This window comes from Staurois parvus, unplaced genomic scaffold (assembly GCF_062004578.1).
Source record: "Staurois parvus isolate SC_StPar_1 unplaced genomic scaffold, SC_StPar_1.0 ptg000004l, whole genome shotgun sequence".
Lineage (NCBI taxonomy): Eukaryota > Metazoa > Chordata > Amphibia > Anura > Ranidae > Staurois > Staurois parvus.
Genome location: NW_028317800.1, coordinates 5,200,408 through 5,226,064, shown reverse-complemented (window position 1 = coordinate 5,226,064; position 25,657 = coordinate 5,200,408). Strand labels below are relative to the sequence as shown.

Below are 25,657 nucleotides of genomic sequence, written 5' to 3'. Positions count from 1 at the left end.
CAAGTGACATTCAATCTTAGTACTTAGTACAGCATCCTTTTACAGTTATAACAGCTTTTAAACGTGAAGCATAGCTTGACACAAGTGTCTTGCAGCGATCTACGGGTATCTTCGCCCATTCTTCATGGGCAAAGGCCTCCAGTTCAGTCACATTCTTAGGCTTGCGCACTGCAACTGCTTTCTTTAAGTCCCACCAGAGGTTCTCAATCGGATTTAAGTCTGGTGACTGCGATGGCCACTCCAAAATGTTCCAGCCTTTCCTCTGCAACCATGCTCTAGTGGACTTGGAGGTATGCTTGGGATCATTGTCCTGTTGAAAGGTCCAACGTCTCCCAAGCCTCAGGTGTGTGACGGACTGCATCACGTTTCCATCCAATATCTCCTGGTACTGAAGAGAATTCATGGTACCTTGCACACGCTGAAGCTTCCCTGTACCTGCAGAAGCAAAACAGCCCCAAAGCATGATTGACCCTCCACCATGCTTCACAGTAGGCAAGGTGTTCTTTTCATCATAGGCCTTGTTCTTCCTCCTCCAAACATAGCGTTGATCCATGGGCCCAAACAGTTCTAATTTTGTTTCATCAGTCCACAGAACACTATCCCACAACTTTTGTGGTTTGTCCACATGGCTTTTGGCATACTGCAGTCGACTCTTCTTATTCTTTGGAGACAGCAAGGGGGTACGCCTGGGAGTTCTGGCACGGAGGCCTTCATTACGCAGTGTGCGTCTTATTGTCTGGGCTGAAACTTCTGTACCCACATCTGACAAATCTTTTCTCAGTTCCTCAGCAGTCACACGGGGACTTCTCTCCACTCTACGCTTCAGGTAGCGCACAGCAGTCGAAGTCAGCATCTTCTTTCTGCCACGACCAGGTAGCGTTTCAACAGTGCCCTTTGCCTTGAATTTGCGAATGATGCTTCCTAAGGTGTCTCTTGGTATGTTTAACATCTTTGCAATCTTCTTATAGCCATTGCCCTTCCTGTGAAGAGAAATCACCTCTTCTCTTGTCTTCCTGGACCATTCTCTTGCCTTCACCATGTTTGTAACCACACCAGTAAATGTCTAGAAGGAGCTGAGTATCACAGTCATTTTAAAGCTGCCTAATTGGTGCTTATTATGCTTGATTGCTGCTCGGTGACATCCACAGGTGTTTTCAATACCTGATGGAAAGCACCTGTATGAACCTCTGTTCTTCAGAGTGGTAGTCTTTAAGGGGTTGAATAATTGTGGCAATGAAGAAACCACATAAGAACCATTTACTACTGTATTACATAAACAATTGATGTCATTTTAGTTGCATTTGGGTAGTTACAACGTCCTTGTAGGATTTGATTCTGAATACAATTCCAAATGTACACTATAGTCCCTAAACCCCTTTACAGCATTGGGGGTTGAATAATTTTGGCCACAACTGTACATGGTTTGTTTTTATTTACTTCAGCTACTGGGCTAAACTAAACAAACGGATCTGATTTCCCCATCCACACATTGGAGGGGGATAGGGGAATTCTTCCTACCTATCTTACTCTGAGCCCTGGTTCATACTAGTGTAAAATAAAAGTCATGCGACTTCCAATGCGACTTTGCTGTATGACTTCCCAACGACCAGATGCAACTTCTAGGCTACTTTGATGTTTTTAAACTTTGCTTGTATCCAATTATAGCAACAGAGTGTGACACAATTCCCTATACATGTACTAGGTCAGCAATGGGCAAACTACGGCCCGCGGGCCGTATACGGCCCGGCGGACCTTTTAATCCGGCCCGCGGAGCTAGGCTCCCGCAAGGCCAGTGGTCGGCAAGCCGCGGCTCTTTACAATAGATGCGGCTCTCCTGTGTGCCGGGCGCCCGCTCCCCTCCCTCCTCTCGGGCGGGCGGGCGACCTCCTCTCCTCCTCTCCCCTCCCCTCCTCTCGGATGGCCGCCCCCCCTCTAGGATGGCCGCCCCCTCCCTCCTCTCGGGCGTCAGGACTCTGCAGCTGTCAGGATGTAGGCGGGGCAGCCAGGATGTAGGCGGGGCAGCGTGACGAACTCTTCTCTCACAGTCCTCCCTGAAGACCAGAACGGCGCGGGAATACGAGAGGAACGCGCGGAGGAGCAAAGGTAAGTGAATTGACACAGGGGGGACTTACTATATGGGGGACTTACTATATGGGGAATGAATTACTATATGGGGGACTTACTATATGGGGAATGAATTACTATATGGAGGACTTACTATATGGGGAATGAATTACTATATGGGGGACTTACTATATGGGGGATGAATTACTATATGGGGGTCTTACTATATGGGGAATGAATTACTATATGGGGGACTTACTATATGGGGAATGAATTACTATATGGAGGACTTACTATATGGGGAATGAATTACTATATGGGGGACTTACTATATGGGGAATGAATTACTATATGGGGGACTTACTATATGGGGAATGAATTACTATATGGGGGACTTACTATATGGGGAATGAATTACTATATGGGGGACTTACTTTATGGGGAATGAATTACTATATGGGGGACTTACTTTATGGGGAATGAATTACTATATGGGGGACTTACTTTATGGGGAATGAATTACTATATGGGGGACTTACTATATGGGGAATGAATTACTATATGGGGGACTTACTATATGGGGAATGAATTACTATATGGGGGACTTACTATATGGGGGACTTACTATATGGGGGATGAATTACTATATGGGGGATGAATTAATATGGGGGATGAATTACTATGTGGGGGATGAATTACTATGGGGGATGAATTACTATATGGGGGATGAATTACTATATGGGGGATGAATTACTATGTGGGGGATGAATTACTATGGGGGATGAATTACTATATGGGGGATGAATTACTATATGGGGGATGAATTGCTATATGGGGGACGAATTGCTATATGGGGGACGAATTGCTATATGGGGGACGAATTGCTATATGGGGGACGAATTGCTATATGGGGGATGAATTACTATATGGGGGATGAATTACTATGGGGGATTAATTACTATATGGGGGATTAATTACTATGCTTACTATGGGGGAATATTACTATACTTACTATGGATGACACATACACATCATTCATCTACTCTTGGTCCGGCCCCCGGGTCCAATATATGAACCCATTGCGGCCCTCAAGTCAAAAAGTTTGCCCACCCCTGTACTAGGTTGATTAGCAGCTCATTGTCCTGAGCTTTAGGCGTGCATCTGGAAGCTATTTCTGCTATACTGCTTACATTGTGAAGACAACTGTAACAATGTGATGCCCAGCCTGGCCATGTGGCCATTCTGCCCATATGGTTCAGAGTTGTCAAATATTGGACAGGGACAATAGGAGCCAACGAGACACTTGAGAGGAAAACTGAACAGGAGGGATGGCCAGGTACAGAGCTATACAGCATAAAAATGAATGTTAGTGAAATATACAGTAGAGTTTTTAAAAAAAAAAAAAAAGCTGCAGAAAATCGCTGCCGATTCGCACAGATAAAAACAAAGGGCCTCTTGCTGGCGATTTTTCATTGCAGTCTATGGGAGTCGTGCCACACAAGACTCACCCAAAAGTAGTGCAAGAAGTATTTTTTGTCACAGAGAGACTCAAGATGCGGTAATTAAGACAGAAACCATTAAAATCTTTGTATTTTCACTTCATCTGTGACTTTACATGTCACAGGTTGCTGGAAAATTGCGCAAGTGTGAACCAGGGCTGACAGTGGGGGGGACTACCCCACTGTCAGAATACACACACTACTATTACACAGGGATGTTCAACTTATACCGCCCAATGCCCGGGACATGTAGCTCCAGGCGCAGAGCAGGTAGTTTTTGTTTTTTACCTTTAGCCCTGCTGACTGGTCCCAGGCCCGCAGATGGGCAAGCAGAGCTGGGAGACATAGCGGGCAAGCAGCAGGGCTTACCTGTCAGGTGGAAGCATTCGGGCGGCAGTGCTGCCGCCCAACTACTTCCACACAGCCCACTATGTCTCCCGCCTCTGCTCCCCTGCCTGCAGGCCTGGGACCAGTCAGTGGCTGCCGGCGGATATAGGGTACACATCTGCTCCTCTCCCCTTCTTGTCCTGACCCAGAAGTGATGCAACGTCACTTCCGGGTCCCCGTTGACAGATTCTCTGCCATCAAGGCTGGGAAAGAATGTAATGCAGTGCGATGTGCTTTTAGACTCTGGATAACTCAAAAAAAAGAGAACCTGTCACCAAAAACCATCATATATGGGACTTTTTGTCCTTTATGTGATGGTAAAAAAAAAAAAAGTTACACCCAGGCATATAACCCCACCAACACAAAATTTTTCAAGTCCCCCCCACCCCCACATATGTACAAATGTAAAAGCACACATCTATTTATGAAAATGACAATTGAGATACACATGTTATATATCACCGCACACGCCAGAATGAGAGCAATAATTCTAATACCAGGCCTCCTCCATAACTCTAAACAACTGACCTATAAGGGGCTTTAAAGGTGTCACCTATAGAAAATATAGGGTACTAAAGTTTGTTGCCATTTCACAAGCGCACACAAATTTAAGAGTTGACATGTTGAATATATATTTACTTGATGCAACCTCGTCTTTTATATTTCCCCCCCCCCCCAAAAAATTTAAAACTACCGCTATTTTATTCTCTAGGATTTCAGAAAATATATAATATTTTGGAGTTTTGTGTAATCTTCAGGCCTTGATTGTTTAAATATGAGCGAAGAACGCAAAAACAGCTCTGGCAGTGAAAGGGATAAAGGATAAGCCTGACACTCCCCTTTCCTGACAAGCACCCAATCGGTGCTCATTACACTGCAAGGTCTCTCCCCTCCCTGCTAGTTCCCCGGCTGCGGTGCTGGACACAAGCAGAGAGGGGGGGAGGAGACATACAGTGCAATGTTAAAAATATTAAACGTTTAAGTCCTCAGACATTACTTAATGCAGATTTAAATACAGTTTTGGTTAAAATGTTTGGGGTTTTTTTATGAGGACAAGTAGATTGTCATGAGGGATAAGTAGATTGGGGTCCTGATTTAGTCCCTGGACAAGTAGATTGTCATGAGGGACAAGTAGATTGGGGTCCTGATTTAGTCCCTGGACAAGTAGCTTTTTCAAAAATGTCCACACCCCTGATGACAGCACCGCATGTTTACCGAGCGCAGAGATTTTAAACTTCTACCAAAAAAATTGTAAAGGTAGGAATCTTATTTGCAATTTTTTCTAGCCTTTAGCTGTTTTCTGGAAAAAAAAAATCTCCAGCTACAGAAGCACCAGCTCAATTCTTGAAAATCTGTGAATTTGAAAGCCGAGTAAAAGCTCATTAACAATTTATATAGCTTACAAATCAAATTACACTGCACTCATATAGGGATGCCCAATGAAGTACACAGACATCCACTTTCAATTGACCACCTGACTCAAAACTGAAAGGGAAAAATCAATAACAAGATAAATAAAGAAACCTGGGAAATCTTCCTTCCGTATTACCAGAACGACTTCTTACTTGATCCAGTGAAGAATGAATCATTTCAGTACAATACGACCTGTTCTCTTTAGGGGCCAACTCGTGCTGGTCTAGTGCGTTGACAAACAATACCATACCATACGTCATTGTAAGTTTTGTTACGACATCCCATTCACTTTAAATGAGCTGCCAACGAACTGCAATGCATATTTACAACATTCACTACTTCTTCAAGGCACCATACCACCATCGCACAGATGGTTCACTTTCTATGCACTATAATGCCATGATACAAAACTCTGCTGAATCGCACTGACTAGGTGCTTTGAAAGCACAATTCAAACTGAACATCACCACAACACACTTAAAGTGGAATTCCTGCCTCACACTATGTTTAAAAAAAAAGTCACCTCCCCCTTCTACTTATGCTGCCAAACCTGCAATAACAGAAAAAATAAATAAATAAAGTGTATACTTACCTAAAGCTTACTCCAGTCCAGTCACATGATCCCGTGTCAGTGAGAGGCGCTGCAGAGACAGAAGCACTTGGTTGGGAACTTTAGGTGGGGTGAGGACACCCATAGGCTCCCATGCCCCAGCCACCAGGGTAGAGAAGGGAGCTCTTGACAAGAGCTGGGAATTACAGGAGGTGTCAGGTCACCCATAAACTCCCATGTCCCAGCAGCTGTTGGTGCTCCCACTTCACTGCAGCCACTGCTGACTGGCACTGGAAAGACAGAGCTGCGGGATCACATGACCAGATTGGAGCAGGCTGAAAAGAGGTAACAATTTTTTATTTTTTTTTAACTTGCAGGTTAAGCAGCAGGAGGGGGGAGTGGACAATTTTAAACATAGTAAGTGTTAGGCAAAAATTCTACTTAAAAAAAAAACCAAAAAAAAAAAAAACCTGAAGTTTAGTCATGTCACATAGGCACCTGGATCCTGGAGAAATCATCTTTGCAGGAATGCCCTGTCCTCTTCCTGTCTCTGAACTTCCAGTGCTGCAATGGTTAACAGCTTTGGGTCTTCTGGGAGAACAGCAGTGCACATGATCCAAAAGGGACCATCCTCCATGAGAAAGATCTTTCATTGATTACACTGCATGTAACACAATCTGTGAATGGGGGAAGAGAAGCCTGTGATGGATCAGACTCTTGTCCATTCACACAGAATGGGATTTAGGGTTACATGCAGTGTAATCAATGAAATAACTTCTCTCAGTGGAGGAGGAAGGAGATGGCATGTCCCATCAAACCATCTGTACTGCAGTTCTGCCTGAAGACCCAAAGCTGTTGACCACTGCAGTAATGGATGTTCAGAGACAGGAAGAGGATGGGGCATCCCTGTAGTTAAGATTTCTACAGTATTCAGCTGCACGTAATTAAAAAAAGTGTGTGGCACTCACAGTTGAACTGAGGGAGATGTAGGCATACATCCAAAAGAGACATCCTCAAAAGAAACTGCACCTTTTCTATCCCTGTTAATCCACAGATGCAGGTTTTGGTGTTCTCTTACACTAATGTACCGTAATTCAAGTATGCAGTTCCAAGATAATATCCAGGAGTACTCATGCCATTTATCACTCAAACTGCACACTTAGCTTTATGTGTTACCATAAAGCAAAAACATGCTATGGCTAGACACCATCATACAGCAATTACATGCACTACAACAATGCATGGTAGTGCACCAAGCAAGGTGTGATGCCAAGTTTTACCATTTATTTTGAATGGCACCCCAACACATCCCTAAAACTTACCGACGCTACAGTATGCCGTAGTATTAAAAGTGAACACAGTACCAGCAATTTTTCCTGAATAGATTCCCATTCCAAATTGATAGGCTGCAGTAACACAAGATCATGTGATCGGAAAGCAGTCTCCCAGAGTTGTGTTCTGTTACAGCAATCACATGATCAGCAGCCCATGTCATTTGCTACCAACAGCAATCGGTGACCAGGTGCAGAACCTTGGCACTCGGTGGACCCACCTGTCACATATACTATATATAATTTATTTTATGCCCCACGCAGGGAGGATAAAGAGAAACCTCACCCCTATTCTATGCAATTTGTTCTCCCCTTACCTTATTTGCTGGGTTAGGCTCAAAACACAAAAACATCTAGGAGGATCAAGCATTGTCCTACTGTAAACCGCCACCACATATTGGTTCCTGTGTCGCCATTGTTTTTTCTTACATCATCAGTAGCCAATCGCCTCTTCTCCATTGTAGCATCTGGGCCATTGATGACACACTAACACCTGTACATTACCCTGAAGCCTCCTGGGATATACAATGTAAGTATCTCAAAAGACTGCAGGACAATGTGGGTAGGTTACTTCTGCCTAGGTAAGAGAGGTAGGGAGCTGGCTGGATGGCAAGAAAATGAGTATTTAAAAAAAATGTACACCAGCTATTAGGTGAAAGGGGGGGGGGGTGTTAGCAGAAGCACAAAAAGAATGAAAGTGTACTGTATGTACATTATTTTTATTTAGTATCATCCTTTTGCAGCCCCTCAGCAGGGCTCAAAGAGGAGGAGGAAGCAGCAGCACAAGAAGCCAGTAAGATGTGTTGCAGAGCGAGGAGTATACGGATAAAAGGAAAGATCGGGCTGACGGACAGATAAGCTCACCAGTCTCCTGCTTCTCCATCCACTGCCCAGTCACAAAAGATGAAGACCACCTGTATGTCAAACTGAAGGTCATAGTGGGTCATAGTGAAATATGAAAAAAAAAAATCTTAAAAAAAATAAAAAAATCAAAATTATAATTTTTTTTTCATACGGTCACCAGTCAGTGTGCCTGATCACCGCCATGCCAGTTATATGACGACGCTGTACTGCACTGGTGATAGTATGTAAAAAAAAAAAAAAAGAAATAGTGAAAATAATTTTTTTCATTTTTTCATTTTCTGAAAAATTACAAAAAAAATACAACTTCAAAAAACTCGCCATGCCTCTTATGAAGTACGTCAGACTGTCTACTTTGCAAAAAGGGGTCATTTGGGGGATATCTGTACTGTTCTGACATTCTTGGACCTCAAGAAAATAGATTGGTTGTCAGTACTTCAGGATTGATACATTTTCAGATCTATCCCATAGTTTGTGAACTCTATAACTTTCCTACAAACTAAAAAATAGATCCTAATTTGGGTTATTTTCACCAAAAACATGTAGCAGAATACAACTCGGCCTAAATTTATGAAGAACAATTCTTTGAAAATTTTGAAAAAAAAACAAATTTTTCTTTGTTTCTGTTATAAAAGTTTGCAGTCTGTTTTTGTTAATTTAGCAAAAAATAAAAACCCCAGCGGTGATTAAATACCACCAAAAGAAAGCTCTAGTTGTGTGAAGAAAATGATAAAAATTTAGTTTGGGTACAATGTTGTATGACCGCGCAATTGTCAAAGTGTGAGAGCGCTGAAACCTGAAAAATGGCCTGGGCAGGAAGGGGGTAAAGGTGCCCGGTATTGAAGCGGTTAAAGGAAAAGTTCATCTTTTAGAAAAAAATAATAGATGCACTTTTATTGCAGGTAGAAAAATGTGCATTTATTATTTTTGTCTACAGGAGCCTGTAAACCATTGCCCCAGATTCCTGGTGCCATGCAGGTCTCCTGCAGATCTGTAAATATATCTGCTTGCTCGTCTGAGATGTATGAGCAAGCAGAAATACTGACAGCAAGAATGAACTACCACTGTGCTCCACAGTTCATCGAGGACTACAAGCTGACAGCTGCTAAGGCTGTCAGGACTTGTAGTCTCTCATTCACAGGAGACTCTGAATGAGTGACGTGGGCGGAGCTCCGCACAGCCACTTTTTTTGACAGCTAGGGAGGGGGGAGAAGATCCCCCACTAGCTGTCAAATCGGGGATCAAGGGGCAGGTCTGATAGTAACATGTTACTCCATGAATATGGGTGTAACATGTTATGAAAGGTGATCTTATCCTTTAATTGCTCAGTCCCCAGTCTTATAGGTGGCAGGGGACAGCTACAGCTGGAATCGGGGCTGCAGCCAGCTAGGCGACTATGACTTTTTTATTCCCATACGTCGCTTTTAAAAACACTGACATTTGATGGCTGTAACATTGCAGCTTGTGAAATAGGTATTAGAAACCCAGGTGTTCAAATGGGCTTGTTAGATCAGATAGTTAACATGTTGCACCTAGTATTCCCATGGATGGGTTTAATCTGCTTATTTAGCTTTTTGCTATGAGATCAGCTATTTTATTTTTGCTCTCTGTGGAAATTTCCCTGCAATTATACCATTGAAACAACAGGAAGTGCGTAGAAATCTCTAGAAAGGGAGGAATTCTCCTTGAAGACCATATCAGTGGAACAGGTGTCCCCATTTTCAGCCCTTATGGGAACTGCCCTTAGGCCTAACAGATAAGGTAAATCTCAGCGGGGACACACACAGCAATAAAACCCCAGGGATCTGATGAACACCACAGAGAGAGCCTAGTAAGTGTTGCTATTCCAGTCAGTGTCATAGATTTGCTATCTTAACTACTTGCCATCCTGTGGATTTACCCCCCCCCCCTTCCTGACCAGGCCTCTGTTTCCTATTTGGCGCTGCACTATTTCAACTGGTAATTGCGCGGTCATGTAATGCTGTACCCAAAACGAAATTGACGTCCTTTTTTTCACACAAATAAAGCTTTTTATTTTTTGCACTATAAACAAAAAAAGACCAAAAATTGAGAAAAAAAAACATATTTTTTACTTTCGGCTATAGCAAATATATAGTAAACTCAAATATAGTCATAAATTTAGGCCAAAATGTATTTTGCTACATGCTTTTGGTAAAAAAAAAAATCCCAATAAGTGTATATTGATTGCTTTGTGTGAAAGTTCTAGCATCTACAAACTATGGTATAGATACTGCAATTTTCACCATTTTGTGCTATACAATGCTTCACTAATTTAACTGACAATTGCGCAGTCATGCAATGCTGTACATAAATTAAATGTATGTCCTTTTTTCACACAAATAGAGCTTTTTTCAGTGGTATTTGATCAACTGTGCGCTTTTTATTTATCGCGCTATAAAAAAAAAAAAAAAACTATGATTTTCTCATTTCTGTCATAAGAAATATCCAAAAAAAATCAAATTTCGTCATAAACTTAGGCCAAAAAGCATTCTGCTACATGTTGTTGGTAAAAACAAAATCCCAATAAGTGTATATTGATTGCTTTGTGTGAAAGTTATAGCGTCTACAAACTATGGTATAGATCAGGGGTCTGCAACCTTTAAGACATAAAGAGCCACTTGGACCCATTTCCAAGAGGGAAAAAAAGACTGGGAGCCGCAAAACCATTGCAACATTTAAAACAAATCCGACACTGCATATATTGCAAAAACCGCTCTGGTTATGAAGGGGGTTTAAGGGCCCAGTAAGCAAAGGGTTAATCAGGGCCACAGTGTATCGTCATAATCACAATCATAGCCTTAGGTCAGTGGTGGGCAACCTTTTTTTTCAACTGAGCCAAATCTCGCCAAAACCACGATTGAAATTTATTTTGAGAGCCACATTTTTAAAACTGAAAATACATCCCCCATATAGTAATTCATCCCCCATATAGTAATTCATCCCCCATATAGTAATTCATCCCCCATATAGTAATTCATCCCCCATATAGTAATTCATCCCCCATATTAATTCATCCCCCATATTAAGTCCCCAAGTCCCCCCTGTGTCAATTCACTTACCTTTGCTCTGCGCGTTCCTCTCTCCGTGTTCCCGCGCCGTTCCGGTGTAGCATGAAAATCTGTCTCCTATGAGGATCTGTCCCCCTCGACGTATCTGCGCATGTGCCAGTTTCAGGCATTAGCAGCCGATCGGCGCTCTCCGGCACATGCGCAGATACGTCGAGGGGGACAGATCCTCATAGAAGACAGATTTTCATGCTACACCGGTCTTCAGGGCGGACTGTGAGAGGAGCCTAGCGGGAGCCTAGCTCCACGGGCCGGATTAAAAGGTCCGCCGGGCCGTAGTTTGCCCATTGCTGCCCTATTGCCTGTCACCTGGTGGGCAGTGTGCTCCGGAGCCGCAGCCAAGGTGAAAGAGCCGCATGCGCCTCTGGAGCCGCGGGTTGCCAACACCCGGTATAGATAATGGAATTTACTTTCTGACTGCTCATCACATTTCTTGAGGTGCTAAAATACCAAAACACTACAAACACCCCCAAATGACCCCTTTTCAGAAAGTAGACACCCCAAGCTATCTGCTGAGAGGGATATTGAGTCCATGGAAGATTTTTTTTTCCCCACAAAGTTGTCAAATTATATATTGATCACACAAGGCATGGGTATATGTGGAATTACACCCCAAAACACATTCCGCTACTTCTACCAAGTATTGGGATACCACATGTGAGATGTTTTGGGAGCCTAGCCACATACAGGAGCCTGAAATCCAATGACCACTTTGAAAGCCTGAAGGTGCATAACTTCCTCATTTCACTTCCTCACTACCTATCACAGTTCCGGAGGCCCTGACATGCCAGGATAACACCAACACCCCCCGCCCAAATCACCTCTTTTTGGAAAGTAGACACCCCAAGGAATTTAAAAAGAGGCGTGGTGAGTATTTTGCAGATCTCATTTTTTTCTCACAAGGTTTTGAAATATATATTAAAAAAAAAGGAAAAAATGTTGTTTTTTTTCTCTTTCTTCATTTTCCAAAAACTTGTGGCAACAAACGAGATCTGCAAAATACTCACCATGCTTATCAAATTCCTTGGGGTATCTACTTTCCAAAAAGGGGTCATTTGAGGGGGGTTGGTGCTATCCTGGCATTTCAGGGCCTCCGAAACTATAATAGGTAGTCAGGAAGTGTAATGAGTACATAATTCCTTTAAAAGCCTGAAGGTGCTTATTGGATTTTGGGGTCCTGTACTTGGCTAGACTGACAAAACGTCTCTCATATGTGGTACCCCCATACTCGGGAGAAGTAGCCGAATGTATTTTGGGGAGTAATTCCACATATACCCATGGCATGTGTGAGCAATAAATCATTTAAGTGACAATTTTGTGTACAAAAAAATAAAAAATTTTTTTTGTCATTTTCCAAAAACTTGTGGTAAAAAAATAAATTCTTGTATTGACAACATGCCTCACAGCAAATTGTTTGCGGTGTCTACTTTCCAAAAAGGGGTAATTTTATGCCCAGCATTAGAAATTCATGCTACACATTACTCTAACCACCTGAACACCAAGCCTTTTCTGACACTTTTTGTCACATGAAAAAAAAAATGCATTTTTTGCTAGGAAATTACTTTGAACCCCCAAACATTATATTGTTTTAAAGCAGACAACCTAGTGAATAAAATGGTGGGTGCTGCAATTGTTTATGTCACATAGCACTCGCGCAGCGATTTTTTAAATACAATTTTCTTTTTTAAAAATACAATTTTTTTACTTTTATTGCACAAAAACACAATATAGTGGCCATTTATTTGGTAAAATATAAAAGATGATGGTATGCCGAGTAAACAGATACCAAACATGAATTCCAGGTAGGGCAGTGAATGGGGGAAGTACGGGTGCTACAGAATTCGTGGGCTGCCAATCGGGAATATAGCAGTATTCCTGCTATAGGGCGAACGGTAAGTGGTTAACCACTTCCCGACCGGCCGTTGTATATAAACGGCCGGACGGTGGCACTGCAGGGTCGGGTGGCCGTCTATAAACGGCCTCCCCGCACCCTGCTTGTGCGCGCTCCCTGGGAGCGTGCAGCACCGCGATCCTGTGCCCGCTGTGTCCTCCGGACACAGTGAAACACCGATCGTCGGACGGGACCTCTGTACGAGGTCCCGATCATGTGATCACTGATTGGCCAATCAGTGATCACATGCAAAGTAGTAAGCAAGATGTCACTTCTGACATCATTGCTTACTATGTGTGAAATCTGTGAATGATCACAGAGGTCACATGGTACAAGGCTATTCACAAAAGCCTTGTACCATGTGACAAGCTGTGACCAATCACAGCTCACTCAGTTCTTCTCAATGAGTGCAAGAATGCACACAGAGAGAAAGAGAAATGATTGCTTTTACATCCTATATGGGTGTAAAAGCAATCAGTGTAAAGAAAAAAAAAAAAAATCTTCATCACCCCTCACAAGTAGTACAGTGTCACCATGGTGACACTGTACTGCTAGGGTGACAGTATGTAAAAAAAAAATATATAAAAAAATAAAATAAAAATGTAAAAAAAAATGTTTAAAAATTATAATTTTTGCTTATAAACTAATTTGGATTTTTTTTTTTTACTAAAAAGATAACGGAATAAATTTTGGCTAAGATTTATGATGAAATATTATTTATTTGCAAAATTTTATAAAAAAAACACTTTTCAAAATTTTTGGACATTTCATTTACATAGCAAAAAAAATACAAATCCCAGTGGTGAATAAATACCACCAAAATAAAGCTTTATCTATCTCAAAAAAATGGTAAAAAATTCATTTGGGTACAGTGTTGCATGATCGCGCAATTGTCATTCAAAGTGTGATAGCGCTAAAAGCTGAAAATTGCCCTGGTCAGGAAGGGGGTAAAAGTGTCCGGTCTGGAAGTGGTTAATAAAAAAAAAAAAAAAACATTAAACCAAATACAACAAAGTACTGTATAGTAGAATGTAAAGATGACTAACAAGCAAGTAATAACTGTGTCCAAAAAATAACCATGGTACTAGGATTTTATCAAAATCCCCCCTTTTTGAGCTAAACAGTATGCATAATTGAGAATTTCCTAGCATGCTCTTTAAAGCTGAACAAACGCCAACAGCCAAGAGGTCTTACATCAAACCTCCTCCTGTTATGCCAAACAAAGCACAGAAATAGAATACAATATGACGCAATATATGTAATATATAATATTCGCCATGGAAAACATCTTAGTCATCAAGGCACTTGTGTAGCTCATGGACACCCATCAACAGACAATACATGACAACAAGCTGATAACATTGTGACTTAACAGGACTGATGATGTCACAGCCATTGACAAGATGGAAACAAAGACAGGTAAATAAAGTGTCTGAGCACTACATAGAAACATAGAAAAGTGACGGCAGAAAAAGAAGAGTAATCCATCCAGTCTGCCCGTTTTTGGGTTTTTTTTAATTTTTAAAAAGTTAAACTTGGAAAGGTAAACTTGGCCTCATCATATTACAATGCAATAAACATAATTCACCTGTTGCCAATGGCCATACACATCTTTATGTGGCAGCACAGTGGTGGCCTGTAACGCTGTGGTACCACATATATGTGCCACTGTTCTGTGCTTCGAAAAACACTCACTGTGCCTAGTGCTGTGACTGACAGCTCCCGGTCATTGTTTACAATCTAGAGCCAGTAGGACGGGCCCCAAATCACATGACCACTGTAGCAGCCAATCACACTGAATGCAAGATTGGAAGCAAGCCTACCTGGTCTATAGCCCTTTAAGGGTTTCAGAAGCCGGGAGGCAGACAGGGTTTTAGGGTCATGTGACCACCATGATTTGCTGTCACTGTCACATGATCGGTAAAGGTCCCGATCGAAAGAGGAGATCGGGACCTTCCCGTGAGTACCGGAAATGTGTGCTGGGAGCGCGCTCTCAGCACACGTTTTCCTTGATTGCACGTAAATGTGCGGCTCCTCGGCGTCAAGGCCCAGATGCCAGGAGGCCGCACATTTGAGTGCGGCCTGTGCCAAGAGGTTAAAGAACCTTGCCGACTGCAGATAGCCGAATGATGGTTTCACTGCGGCCGGCCAGTTCTGGGTGGGCGTCATATGACGTCCTCCCAGAACGCGCTCTCCTGTGCGCCCCCGGCGATCTCCGTGATCACTGTGTCCTACGGAAACAGCTGATCACGTGGTATGGTAAAAGGCCAATCACAGCAGCCTTTTACCACGTGATCAGCGGTGTCCAATGACACACTGATCACCAGGAAATGCAACTGCCGGTTATCGGTTGCACTTTCCTCACGCTGTCACAGCGTGAGGAAAGTACTGCCGAGAACCGGCAGTTCTCAGAGGGCAGATCGGCACCAATCATCAGGGCACTGATGATCAGCGCCCTGATGATCGGTGCCCAGCACTGCCACCCACCAGTGCCCAGCACTTGTTTATAGCTCAAAAAATAAAACACCCAGTGGCGAGTAAATACCACCAAAAGAAAGCTCTATTTGTGTGAAAAAAATAAGAATTTCATATGGGTGCAGTATTGCATGACCGCGCAATTGTCATTCAAAGTGCGACAGAGCTGAAAATTGGCCTGGGCAGGAAGGGGTTATAAGTGCCTCGTAAACAAGTGGTGAAAGAGCTGGCAGAAGCTGGTGGTTGGGGGCTAAAGTTTGTACACACTATATTGCCAAAAGTATTGGGCCACCTGCCTTTACACACACATGAACTTTAATGGCATCCCAGTCTTAATCCGTAGGGTTCAATATTGAGCTGGCCCACCCTTTGCAGCTATAACAGATTCAACTCTTCTGAGAAGGCTGTCCACAAGATTTAGGAGTGTGTCTATGGGAATGTTTGACCATTCTTCCAGAAGCACATTTAAGAGGTCAGGCACTAATAACGGACGAGAAGGCCTGGCTCGCAGTCTCCTCTTTAATTCATCCCAAAGGTGTTCTGTCGGGTTGAGGTCAGGACTCTGTGCAGGCCAGTCAAGTTCCTCCACCCCAAACTCGCTCATCCATATCTTTATGGACCTTGCCTTGTGCACTGGTGAGCAGTCATGTTGGAACAGGAAGGGGCCATCCCCAAACTGTTCCCTCAAAGTTGGAAGCATGAAATTGTCCAAAATGTCTTGGTATGCTGACACCTTAAGAGTTCCTTTTACTGCAACTAAGGGGCCAAGCCCAACCCCTGAAAAACAACCCCACGACATAATCCCCCGTCTACCAAACTTTACACTTGGCACAATGCAGTCAGGCAAGTACCGTTTCCTGGCAACTGCCAAACCCACACATGTCCATTGGATTGCCAGAGAAGTGTGATTCATCACTCTAGAGAACACATCTCCACTGCTCTAGAGTCCAGTAGTGGCTTGCTTTACACCACTGCATCCAACGCTTTGCATTGTACTTGGTGATGTAAGGCTTGGATGCAGCTGCTCAGCCATGGAAACCCATTCCATGAAGCACTCTACGCACTGTTGTAGTAATATGAAAGGCACACGAAGTTTGGAGGTCTTTAGCTATTGACTCTGCAGACAGTTGGTGACTTCTGTGCACTGTTCCCTTCAGCATGCGCTGACCCCGCTCTGTCATTTTACGTGGCCTACCACTTCATGGCTGAGTTGCTGTTGTTCCCAGTTGCTTCCACTTTGTCATAATACCACTAACAGTTGACCGTGGAATATTTAGTAGCAAGGAAATTTCACGGATGGACTTGTGATAGGTTGGCACCTGTGCAATCTATCACGGTACCACACCTGAACTATCAACCTACATAGGACTGAATTCAAAGACACCCCAAAAATCTAAGTGAAAAAATTATCCATCAGGCTAGTCCATCTTGCTGAAATTATATTGCAGCAACTCAAAATGGTCCTCTGTAGTTTGTATGGCCCCAACGTGCTTGTATGCATGCCTGAAAACATCGGGGCATGCTCCTAATGAGACAACAGATGGTGTCCTGGGGTATTTCCTCCCAGATCTGGACCAGGGCATCACTGAGCTCCTGGACAGTCTGAGGTGCAACCTGGCGGTGTCAGATGGACTGAAACATATCTCAGGAGGTGTTCTATTGGATTTAGTTCAGGCGAGTGTGGGGGCCATTCAATGTTATCAATGCCTTCATCCTCCAGGTACTGCCTGCATACTCTCGCCACATGAGGCCGGGAATTGTCGTGCACCAGGCGGAACCCAGGACCCACTGAACCAGCGTAGGGTCTGACAATGGGTCCAAGGATTTCATCCCGGTACCTAATGGCAGTCAGGGTGCCATTGTCTAGCCCAGCAATGGGCAAACTACGGCCCGGCGGACCTTTTAATCCGGCCCGCGGAGCTAGGCTCCCGCTAGGCTCCTCTCACAGTCCGCCCTGTTTCCTATGAGGATCTGTCCCCCCTCGACGTATCTGCGCATGTGCTGGAGATCGCCGATCGGCTGCTAATGCCTGAAACTGGCACATGCGCAGATACGTCGAGGGGGACAGATCCTCATAGGAGACAGATTTTCATGCTACACCGAACGGCGCAGGAACAAGAGGAACAAGAGGAACGCGCGGAGCAAAGGTAAGTGAATTGACACAGGGGGGACTTGGGGACTTAATATGGGGGATGAATTAATATGGGGAATGAATTACTATGTGGGGGATGAATTACTATGTGGGGGATGAATTACTATGTGGGGGGATGAATTGTTATGTGGGGGGATGAATTGCTATATGGGGGGTTGAATTGCTATATGGGGGATGAATTGCTATATGGGGGATGAATTGCTATGGGGGACGAATTACTATATGGGGGGATGAATTACTATATGGGGGGATGAATTACTATGGGGGATGAATTGCTATATGGGGGACGAATTACTATATGGGGGACGAATTACTATATGGGGGACGAATTACTATATGGGGGATGAATTACTATGGGGGATGAATTACTATATGGGGGATTAATTACTATACTTACTATGGATGACACATACACATCATTCATCTACTCTTGGTCCGGCCCCCGGGTCCAATATATGAACCCATTGCGGCCCTCAAGTCAAAAAGTTTGCCCACCCCTGGTCTAGCCTGTAGAGGTCTGTCTGCCCCTCCATGGATATGCCTCTCCAGACACCCACTAACAAACCACCAAAACAGTCATATTGAACGATGTTACAGGCAGCATAACATTCTCCACGGCTTCTCCAGACCCTTTCACGTCTCTCATAAGCTCAGGGTGAACCTGCTCTCATCTGTGAAAAGCACAGGGAGCCAGTGGCAGACCTGTCAATTCTGGTGTTCAATGGCAAATGCCAATCGAGCTCTATGGTGCTGGACAGTAAGCACAGGGCCCACTAAAGGATGTCAGGCCACCCTCATGAAGTCTGTTTCTGATTGTTTGGTCAGGGACATTCACACCAGTGGCCTGCTGGAGGTCATTTTGTAGGGGTCTGGCAGTGATCATCTTGTTCCTCCTTGCACAAAGGAGCAGATACCGATCCTGCTGATGGGTTAAGGACCTTCTACAGCCCTGTCCAGCTCTCCTACAGTAACTGCCTGTCTCCTGGAATCTCATCCATGCTCTTGAGACTGTGCTGGGAGACACAGCAAACCTTCTGCCAATGGCACATATTGAAGTGCCATCCTGAAGGAGTTGGACTGCCTGTGCAACCTCTGTAGGGTCCAGGTATCTCCTCACGCTAACAGTAGTGACACTGACCCTAGCCAAATGCAAAACTAGTGAAAAACAGTCAGAAAAGATGAGTAGGGAAAAAAAGGTCAGTGGCCTCCACCTGTAAAACCATTCCTGTTTTGGGGATCGTCTTACTGTTGCCCATCTAGTGCCCCTGTTCTTAATTTCATTAACACCAAAGCAGCTGAAACTGATTAACAACCCCCTCTGCTACTTAACTGACCAGATCAATATCCCAGGAGTTTCATTGACTTGATGCTATACTCTGATTAAGAAGTGGTCCTTTTTTTTTTAGCAGTGAATATATTTGTGTGCTATGAATATAGCAGGTAAGGCTTAGAACCCCTTGCCAGGTTCTGTTTTATTTTTGCTATCTACCCCTTTTTTTTGTTCTGGTAACAACTGTTACTGAAGCAAGTTTGCCGTTGCATCTTTTGCCTCCATTTTCACAAGACAATCGCAGCAAAAATCACGTTGTTTAGGCTGCAGTTGAGAACTAAAGTCACTGCAAGCTTGTCACACATTTTGCTGCGATTCTGGAATCACAGGCAAACTTGCACAATTCTCCTCACAGTGCCAATACACAAGTGTGTACAGGGCCAGAGAGTTCCAGGACAAGCCATAAGTATAAATCTGCCAATGGAGACACCTGTGCCCCCTCACTTCATAGTTATTATTTCCTCTCGCATTCTGTTTCCTTTGCAGCACTGGAAGTGTATATAAATTCTCAACAGGATAGAGGTGGCAAAGAAAAAAAAAAAAATATATGACAGATTTTAACTTTTACCTACTCTGTAAAACTACAAAAAGGTTGGCTGCACCTATGCTTTAACCACTTGCAGACTGCTCGGCCGCAATGTACTGCGGATAGGCGGCCCTTACAGGAACAGCAACGTACCTGTACATTGCTAGCCTTTTCTGGGTACCATGCATGCACGCCCCCACCCGCCGACTCCAACGGGAGTTTGTCAGCAGGCTCAGGCTCTATACAGAGGGAACAATCTGTTTCATCTCCCTGCAAAACAGGGAGAAGAAACAGCTATTTATTAAAAAGCAGCAAACATTACACAAATTAACACACAACCCCTTGGTAACCTAAGACTGTAACCCCCTCCCAGCCTGTGTCATTAGTGCAGTGACAATGTATAATATCACTGATCATTGTATTAGTGTTACAGTAGAAGTCAGTGGCAGTTAGTCAGTCCCCACCAAGTGTCAGTTAGTGTAAGATTGCCCACTGCACTATCACAGTCCCACTATAAGTTGCGGATCATCGCCATTAATAGAATACAAATAAATAAAAATTCCATTATATATACACCATAGTTTTCAGATGCTATAACTTTCACGCAAACCAATCAATATACACTTATTGGGATTCATTTTACCAAAGACATGTAGCAAAATACATTATGGCCTAAATTTATGAAGAAATTTGTTTTTGTTTTTTTTAATTGAGTGTTTTATAGGAAAAAGGTAAAAAAAAAATTTTTTTTTCAAAATTGTCAATATTTTTTTATTTATACAATAAAAAAAACCCAGTGATGGCCAAATATCACCAAAAGAAAACTCCATATGTGTGAAAAAATTATATAAATTTTGTTTGGGTAGTGTTGCATGACCACATAATTACCAGTTAAAGCAGCACAGCGCTGAACAGCAAAAAAAAAAAAAAAAAAAATTACCTGGTTATGGGGGGGTAAAACCCTCCATAGCTGAAGCAGTTAAAAGCTAAGTTCACCTCTCTGAACATGTTACACCTGTATTTAGGGTTTAACATGTTCAGCATGTGCACCCCCTCTCCCCAATTACAAAAGGCGAGGGATCTTCTCCCCACACCTGTTGTCACAATCTGCACCACTGTGCGGGGTTCAATTTTCCTGCTCTCGACTGCCTGCCTGTATGGGAGGTATGTGTAACAGCTATCCTGAGAGTCTGCAGGAGCCTAACATTGCGCTGCTCTGCTGTTTGCAGGTGCAATGCTCTGCTGGTTTCATAGAAAAACAAATAAATAAAACACATTATTTACCTGCAAAAAAACACGCATTTATTTATTTTTTTCAAAAGGTGAACTTAGCCTTTATGGACTCATGCACACTTTGGTAAAAACAAACAGGTGTTTTTTGTTTTTCAGCTCGTTTTTGACTTTGACTTTTTTTTTTCCCTGTCTCAAACAACCCTCCATATTAGCCTATGTGTTCATGCACACTATAGGCATCTACAGGAGGCAGGGGCGTTTAGAGGCAGAAAAAAAAAAACATAAATTTGTGTGTTCAAGAGAGGAGCATTTTGGCAGAAAAAAACAAAAACAAAAAAAAAAGAAAAAAAAAAAACCACTAACGCAAGTAAACGTGTCTAAATGCGACAAAGCGCTAGGCGCATAGAGAAACCTTTTTATGGTGTCTCTCCAAGCTGGAACTGAGAGGTCACTCCGCCAGCATAAGGAAAGAAGGGTGTAGCATCCCAAAGTAGTTCCAGCAATTCCGGTATAATGGAGGGACGGACGCTGCTCAACACCAACCCAGAGCGGCAGCTGAGGCCATCCTATACATCTGACTCTCATGGTCAGTCTTGAGCAGCGCCCGTCCCTCCAGTGCATTGTAAAAGTTAAGTGCATTTAGCACTTGAGCATGTTTTCATTTCAATGGTCACAATAAATTAATATTCTGGCCAATGACAAACGTCCAAGATAATGACACACCTAAAAACATTGGCAAAAAATGCAGCTTAGGTGTGTTTTTGAAGCTGCTGCTCTCCTGGTAGGAGAAAAGTGTTTAAAAGCCCCAGTGTGCATGAAGCCTAAGGCCAAGCCGGCATTTGTCAAGTCTACAATACACAATGTTAAATATCAGAACGAACACTAAACGTTCTGTTAAAATATATTTAACGGCAAACATTTTTTTCTCCACTTTTCAGAAAAAGTGGAGAAAAAACTGGTCAGGTAATTTTGTCATCTGAATCTCTTAAGGCAGATTTCTGATCACTGCCTGTCCTGTAGACACAACAGGAAGCGAGAGAATATTTTTGCAGTATATGGGAAATCCTCTCTTTGACAGCTGTCCGAGGAACAAGTGTCCCCACTGGAAGATTTTCCAACAATTCCTGTTCTGATGACTACTTGTAAGTGGATATTTCTCATTACTTTTATCCCCAGTGGCATTAGTTATCAAAAGTGTCAAAGTAAAATTTCCTGCAGATATATGGTGTATACATCTAAATTATAAATATCTGCCCGGGAGTCACAGATGCAGCATACCTCCAGCCTATCAAAATCAATACCAGGCTGAAGTATGCATCGTCTGTACGCAGATATATGCACATGCGAGAGGCATTTGGGTCTACATCTGCGGTAGCTCATACATCTCTGTATGCAAATACTGCTCGTTGGCCATATATGCTCTGTGTTTCAGCCTGTCATTGATTTTGACAGGCTGCAGGCAGCGAGCTGTAGTGGTGACTCCCTGGCAGAGAATTACCCGACTGTACGTCCCACTTGTGGATGTGGCAATGGACCCAAACAAGGACAATGATAAAAACCCAACAGTGGTTCCAACCGCTCACAATTCCATCCAAATCTAAAAAATGGTTTGTTTTCTTCATAATTTATGGAAAGTCAGGGATAGACACTTTATTTCCATAGTAATAGTTTTGTTCAGCAATAAACAAGCATCAGTAAGCAGATGGAGTAATGTCAGCCACTGACAGGAGCACAAAGCACCACTAGAAGGACAGCAAATAGATACAAAAGGTCAACATTCAGACACAACACTGTCCCATGTCTCAGATGTCCAGTGTATAATCAAATTGTGATCAGTCCATTCACTAACTACAATGAGTGAGTGGTTAACCTCAACACTGAACTACAGCCCATCAAAGTTGGTGGACTGTAGATAAGAGATGTGTGTAAGACCCATCACTGATCCTGACTGTGGGAGTTGGTGGACTATAGATGTGAGATATATGTGTTGGTTTTCATTGTTCTTGATTGTAAGAGCTGGTGGACTGTAGACAGGAGATCAATGTGTGGATCATCATTGTTCCCGATTGTTGGTGGTCTATGGATGAGGGATCTATGTGTGGGCCATCAGTGTTCCTGATTGTTGGAGGCCTGTAGATGAGGGATCTATGTGTAGGCCATGATTCTTGCCGGACTGTAGATGAGGGATCTATGTGTAGGCCATGATTCTTGCCGGACTGTAGATGAGGGATCTATGTATGGGCCATGATTCTTGCCAGACTGTAGATGAGGGATCTATGTATGGGCCATGATTGTTGGCAGACTGTAGATGAGGGATCTATGTGTGGGCCATCAGTGTTCCCGATTGTTGGAAGCCTGTAGAATCTATGTGTGGGCCACCAGTGTTCCCAATTGTTGGAGGACTGTAGATAAGGGATCTATGTATGGGCCATGATTCTTGCCGGACTGTAGATGAGGGATCTATGTATGGGCCATGATTCTTGCCGGACTGTAGATGAGGGATCTATGTATGGGCCATGATTGTTGGCAGACTGTAGATGAGGGATCTATGTGTGGGCAATCAGTGTTCCCGATTGTTGGAAGCCTGTAGAATCTATGTGTGGGCCACCAGTGTTCCCGATTGTTGGAGGACTGTAGATGAGGGATCTATGTGTGGGCCATGAGTGTTCCCGATTACTGGAGGCCTGTTGAATATATGTGTGGGCCGTCAGTGTTCCCGATTGTTGGAGGACTATAGATGAGGGTCCTATGTGTGGGCTGCCATTGTTCCCGATTGTTGGAGGACTGTAGATGAGGGATCTATGTGTGAGCCATAAGTGTTCCTGACTGTTGCAGGACTGTAGATGATGGATCTATGTGTAGGCCATGAGTGTTCCCGATTGTTGGAGGACTGTAGATGAGGGATCTATGTGTGAGCCATGAGTGTTCCCGATTGTTGGAGGACTGTAGATGAGGGACCTATGTGTGGGCTGCCATTGTTCCCGATTGTTGGAGGACTGTAGATGAGGGATCTATGTGTGGGCCACAAGTGTTCCCAATTGTTGGAGGACTGTAGATGAGGGATCTATGTGTGGGCCGTCAGTGTTCCCGATTTTTGGAGGAGAGGACGATAGATGAGGGACCTATGTGTGGCCTGCCATTGTTCCCGATTGTTGGAGGACTGTAGATGAGGGATCTATGTGTGAGCCATGAGTGTTGCCGATTGTTGCAGAACTGTAGATGAGGGATCTATGTGTGAGCCATGAGTGTTCCCGATTGTTGCAGAACTGTAGAAGAGGGATCTATGTGTGAGCCATGAGTGTTCCCAATTCTTGGAGGACTGTAGATGAGGGATCTATGTGTGAGCCGTCAGTGTTCCCGATTGTTGGAGGACTGTAGATGAGGGATCTATGTGTGAGCCCTGAGTGTTCCCGATTGTTGGAGGACTGTAGATGAGGGTCCTATGTGTAGGATGCCATTGTTCCCGATTGTTGGAGGACTGTAGATGAGGGATCTATGTGTGAGCCATGAGTGTTCACGATTGTGCAGGACTGTAGATGCGGGATCTATGTGTGGGCTGTCATTGTTCCCGATTGTTGGAGGACTGTAGATGAGGGATCTATGTGTGGGCCGTCATTGTTACTGATTGTTGTCGGACTGTAGATGAGAGATCTATCTATGGGCCATCATTGTTGGTGATTGTAGGAGCTGTGATGGCTGGCAGGTCCTGGTGATCTGTGGAGGAGCAGACATGGGGGGGCATAGAAGTGCAGGCATCATGACCTGCCAGTGACCCCCACCAGACTCTCCCCCCCCCATCCTGTCCATGTGTGCCCAGCCCCCAGCAGGCCTATGTGATCTGCCAGGGTCCTAGCTCCTGGGAGCACCAGCATGGATGGGATGGTGACACCAGTGGTTCCCCCACTTCCTGCCCCCCCCCTCCCGCGATCAGTCACCCACCTAGGAAGTCAGATCACAGGTCCGGGCCAGATCATAGCCGGAGATCCCGCCGCTGACGTAGAGCCCTGTGGTGGTGGCGGCGCCGCCTCTCCTCCCTCCGGTACCGAGTGCAGGTGATCGGCTGACAGTGGTGTTCGGTAGAGGCAGGGCCGGCTCGCTCTTCCTTTGCGGTAATGAATGTAATAAAGATGGCCAGAGGAGGAGGAGGGAGTAGGAGGAGGGCGCTCACACACACATTACACTGGAGGGAAATGTTCCGTGTCAGAGGGGAACGCGCAGCGGAAGCCGCCCCCTCCTCACCGCGGGCCCCGCCTCTTCCGCGATACCACACACATACACAGTCACACAGGGCGGCTTGGACGGTACCAGGCTGCGCTCAGCCCATACCCCGGCTAGCCGGACAGGCAGCGGCTGCGTGACGCCGATCCTCTCTTCATCCCTGACATTCCACCAGGTGGCGGTAGAAGTCGCGTGAAGCGGAGTAGCCGGAGGTACCGCCCATTTCCCCGGAACCTCTGACCAATAGAGTCAGGAATTCTCGGTGGCGTCACTGCCCTTGGCCCGTCAGCAAACGAGATGAAAGTAGGGAGGCGGGGCACAGGCGGATAGAAAGAACTGTACGGAATTATTTAAAGTGCAGCTGTCTTCTGAGCTCTGCTTCTGGCCAAATCTGAAAGGCGGGATTTGCCGCTCTTGTCCACTGATTGGTCAGCGATTTGCGTCAATCAAAGGGATTCCCCAGGGAAGGCGGAGTCGGATTGGGTTGCTGCTCTTGTCCAATAGGATCAGGGTAGAGGTAGTCACCTCATAGGGGATGGGGCTGTATGTGCGCGTCAATACATGTGAGCTCATCAAGTGTCTGCTGCCAGAGAGCTGCCAGGGAAGCCCGCGCACTGTCTGCTCCGTGCGGTACATGCTCC

The 25,657-nt window shown here is 44.3% G+C and overlaps 1 protein-coding gene across 7 annotated transcripts in view; it reads right to left on the bottom strand.

Annotated features, from left to right (window-relative positions):
* Positions 1-25,212, bottom strand: part of CSNK1G3 (casein kinase 1 gamma 3) — a 212,900-nt gene extending 187,688 nt beyond the window's left edge. For 4 of the 7 annotated variants that reach the window (XR_016312431.1, XM_089675247.1, XM_089675658.1 and 1 more), the window contains exon 1: positions 24,738-25,210. The gene's annotated coding sequence lies outside the window, so the exon portion shown is untranslated. Of the gene's footprint in view, positions 1-24,737 lie in introns of all 7 variants that reach the window. The other 3 variants (XM_089675348.1, XM_089675405.1, XM_089675488.1) reach the window with 3 other exon arrangements.
* Positions 25,213-25,657: the final 445 nt, after the last annotated feature.